Source organism: Nannospalax galili, unplaced genomic scaffold, assembly GCF_000622305.1.
Source record: "Nannospalax galili isolate Female #2095 unplaced genomic scaffold, S.galili_v1.0 scaffold813, whole genome shotgun sequence".
Taxonomy (NCBI): domain Eukaryota; kingdom Metazoa; phylum Chordata; class Mammalia; order Rodentia; family Spalacidae; genus Nannospalax; species Nannospalax galili.
This window is the reverse complement of record NW_008333507.1, coordinates 353,704-358,545: the sequence shown is the minus strand read 5'-3', so window position 1 is coordinate 358,545 and position 4,842 is coordinate 353,704.

The following is a 4,842-nucleotide window of genomic DNA, read 5'->3' as shown; positions in this document are numbered from 1 at the left end:
TTTCTTTCTTTCTTTCTTTCTTCCTTCCTTCCTTCCTTCCTTCCTTCCTTCCTTCCTTCCTCCCTCCCTCCCTTTTTCTTTTTTTGAGACAGGGTCTCATTGTGCATTCTTGCCTCACCTGGAACTCACTTTGTAGACAAGGCTGACTTCAAACTTAGAAAGATCCACCTGCCTCTGCCTTCTGAGTGCTGGGATTAAAGACGTGTATCACCATACTGGACCTAAAAGTTTCTTCTTATTTCTGGAGGATGCATTCTCAGAACATGCCACCTGAGAACCTCAAGAAAGAGGGAGAAGAACGGGTTTTGTTAATGACATTCTGGGACCCATTTTCCTGCAGTGAGAGTTACTGACATACATGAGTACTAATGACTGCTATGATTTAGGCAGAATGGCACTTAGCATTATTATGCAATCTGTTTTAGGTCTTTCAGGGACTGGTGGTCATGTCAGATTCTGATATCATAAACCCTGCTATCTTTTTATTTGGATTCGTTGGCATTATTTTTAATTAATTTTATACTTATCTGAATCCCTCTTTTAGGTCTATATCTTGTGCATAACAGTGAGTTAGATTCATTTTATTAGCCAATAAGACAATTTTTTCTCTTCACATATGAGGTAATAGATCATTGGTATGCCTGACATGTTTTGCTTTAGTTTTGTCATAATGCTTTATAAGTGTACACATACAAATATGTAGCCCTTCATCATTGGGTCTGTTTTATTTGATCTCTCCTTTGGCAATTTATCTTTTAATGTTCAGGAATATTTGTATTTTTATTTTAATGGTTATCTTTATTTTATTTACAAATATTTTATTTATTATTTTTATTTTATGTGTATGAGTATATTGTCTGCATGCATGCCAAGTGCACCTGCATCATGCAGCGCTTGCAGGGGTCAGAAGAAGGCATCAGATCCTCTGGAACTGGAGTTATGGATGGTTATTAGCTGCTATGTCAGTGCTGGGAATTGAACTGGGGTCCTCTGCAAGAGCAACCAGCACTTTTAACTGCTGAGCCATCTTTCCAGCCCCTTAATGGTTATCCTTACTTAATATATTTTTTTCATATTCCAAAGAGAGGCAATTTTAACACATTTTTTTACAGAAATACCTTATTTAATATCTTTAAGGACTTTGTTTTTAAAAGCCTTGCTGATTTTCATTCATAAATATTGAAATTGTTATTTTCCCTTCCCAAGTATTCTACATTTAACTTAGTAATATAGTTTTTTTTCCAGTGAATACTTATGATAACATTATTGAACTTGCTTTCTTTTTCATAAACTATTTCACTCTGTAATTTTATAATTGTGTGTTTAAGAGCATATTATCATTGCAACCTATTTTGTCTCTATCTCCATCATGTATGCTTAAGTATACAGCTAAATAATTTCATCAAACTCTAAAACTAATGCTCAGACATGGACTTCAGTGGTGTAGGTTTAGGGAATATCTGGTACCTTTGAACTCTAGACAGAGGCAGGAAGTATTGTGAAAGATATCTCAAAAGAGAAAGAGTAGAGGAAACTTCAGTGGAGAAAATAAATGCTCATATGACATAACAAAAATTTTTATTTTAGAAAGGGTACCATGAGAGGGGAAGAAGAGATGAGGAGAGGAAAGAAAACAACAGAATGTATGGTCCCTAAAAGCAGAAAGGAGTCCACAGGAATGGAAGGGGTGTGGGATCAATTGTGGATGGAGAAGAAAAGGTGTGTGTGTGTGTGTGTGTGTGTGTGTGTGTGTGTGTAGACAAAAAAAAATTATATTTGAAAATGCAATAATGAAATCTAATACTTTGTGTGATAATTATAAAAGAAAAAACAATTTTATTGATTTATTAGCTTAACTAATCAAACCAGGGCAATGTAATTCAATTAAAAAAAATCTTAAAAGTGGGACTGAAGAGATGGCTTAGAGGTTAAGAGCACTTAGTTGCTCTTGCAGAGGACCTGGGTTCAGTTCCCAGTACCCATGTGGCAGCTAACAATTGTCTGTAACTCTAGTTCCAGGTGATCTCACAGTCTCTTCTGAGCTCCATGAGAATTGCACAAGGAAGCACTTACATACGTGCAGACAATACACTCATACACATAAAACATAAAAAATAAAATCTTAAAAATCTTAAAAGCCTCTCTTATGAAGACAAAACTATGAAAATCTTCCTTTTTCGGTGGTGAAGAAAACAATGCATCCCTGGTGTGTTTGTGCATGAATATAGGTTAAGAGGAAAAATTATCTATCAATGAGAACAATTCTGCATATTTTATATTTCCCCCCTTATTCAATTTTTGTATCTTTATAATTACTATTGCATAATTTCAGATGAGGAAACAGAGGTTCAGAGAAGAAAAATAACTTGCTCAAACCACAGCTAATTTAAGTGTATTGAAGAAGATCAAGGAATTGAAAATTCTTATAAAGCAGGAGAAATCTTAATTTTTGCTTCAATGGAAAGTTAAACATATTGACAACATTTAATTCATGAAGGAAAGCAATAAAGCATTCCCAATAGGTTCTTTTCTAATTGGATCATTTTCTGAAGTATCTTGCTAACTTAAATGATAAACACTATGGAACCTAACTTGACCAACACTTGTGCTTGCTTATTTAATACAAATCAGGAAAAGTACTTATTTGATATTTACTATACATATTGAGGGTCTGTGGATTTTATCATCATGAGAAGATATTTCCCATAAGTTTTGCCAATTTATCCCAAAGTCTGTGTCTGTTGTACTGAAGCCTGTGTCTGTTAGTCCTGAAGTCTGTGTCTTTTGTTCTGAAGCCTGTGTCTGTTGGTCCTGAAGTCTGTGTCTCTTGGTCCCTAAGTCTGTGTTTGTTGGTCTTGAAGTCTGTATCTCTTGTCCCAAAGTCTGTGCCTATTGATCCTGAAGTCTGTGTCTGTTGGTATGCTACAGAAGGGGTTAGGATAAGAGTTGCTTTTGGGATTTCAGAATTTAATAGTCGATGTATTTGACAACATATCTATATGTATTCCATTTTAAATAGTTTTACTCACAAATAATCTACTAGATCTGGGGAATCTCTGAGCTATCTATAAATGGGGCTTGAAAAACTCTTGCAAGACACTCTGGATGTCTTCTATAGGGTATTTACATAATAGCTCTTTTCTTTCTTTCTTTCTTTCTTTCTTTCTTTCTTTCTTTCTTTCTTTCTTTCTTTCTTTCTTCTTTCTCTTTCTTTTTTTTTGAGACAGGGTCTCCTTGTAGTCCCAGTTGTCTTAGAACTCACTATGTAGACCAGGCTGGCCTCAGTCTCACAGAGACCCACCTGTCTGTGCCTCTTGAGTGCTTCTATTAAAAGTGTGTGCCACCACGCCCAGCTAATCTCTTTATATTGAACTATATTGAGTATACTATTGCTACTTTCACAGTCTTTGGATTTCATAATCATTATTATTTACTAAGGAGACTTAAGCACCATCTAGCCTGTAACAAATATCTGAAATAAATAGAAAAATTGTACAGATTTATTAATATATTTAAATCTCCTGATAATTGGAAATAACTTAGAAGGAATTTTTCTAGAAGCTATCCTTTTGTGTTCAGTATATTAGTTTCTTTTCCTATTGTGATAAAATACCCCGACAATGGGGCTGGAGAGATGGCTCAGCAGTTAAGAGCACTGGCTGCTCTGACCCAGTACCCACATGACAGCTAAAAATCATCCCTAACTCCAGTTTAGGGGATCCAACACTCTTCTGACCTCCAAGGGCATTGCACAACATGGATGCAGCTTACACACATGTAAGCAATACACTGATACAGGTAAATTAAAAATAATAAAATATTAAAAAATACCCCGACAAAAAGCAACTTAAGGAAGGCTTTATTTTTAGCTCACAGTTCAAGGCAGAGTCCATCATGGTAGAAAGCAACAGGAGTTTGAAGGAGTTGGCCACATTGTATCCACAACCGGAAAGCAGAGGGTGAAGAATGTATGCTGATGCTCAGCTCTCTCTTTCCACTAGACAGTCCAGGATTCTAGCCAGGGAATGGAGCCACCAACAGTGGACAGGTCTTCCTACTTCTAGGTAATTAGGATAAACCCTCATAGTCATGTCCCATCTCTCTAGTGATTCTAGATTCTGCCAAGTTGACAATTAAAAGTGACCAACACAGTGTGTCATACTATTGATCTGTATAATATTTGGCATTTAAAAGTAATTTGATTAAAACTTAGTGTGTCTGAGTATTCTGTTGCTTGACTATTCCTAATAGCCAGATACATTTGAATCTTTTTTTTGTTGCAAAATACAAGTGAACTTGAAAATTTATAGCAGTCCATTAATTTGGTATTTGAATAACTAGTGCATGATGCCACTGGGAGGGGGATAGAGTAATACATTCTTTTATTTGTGATCTTTGTTAAAGCAGACTAGTAGTTCTTCAATGGTAACCATAGAAGAGTCAATTTCAGAAGTTTAATTTCATAGTGTCTCTCATACAGCAAGTGTTTAATATGTACTTTTTAAAAACATTGATTGTGGGGATGGAGAGATGGGTTAGCAGTGAAGAGCACTAGCTGCTCTGAGAGGACCCCGGTTTAGTTCCCACCACTCTCATGGCAGCTAACAGCTATCTATAAGTCCAGTTTCAGTTTATCTGATGTCCTCTTCTGGCCTCCATGTGCATTGCATGCATGTGGTGCACATACATAGAGGCAAAACACTCATACACATAAAGTAAAAATAAATAAAAAACAAAGCAAAACAAAAAACATTGTCTTTAGTGGTCTTCATTTTTTTTGAGACAGTGTCTCCCTGTAGCCCCTGGTGGCTTGGAACTTGCTATGTAGACTAGGCTGGCCTT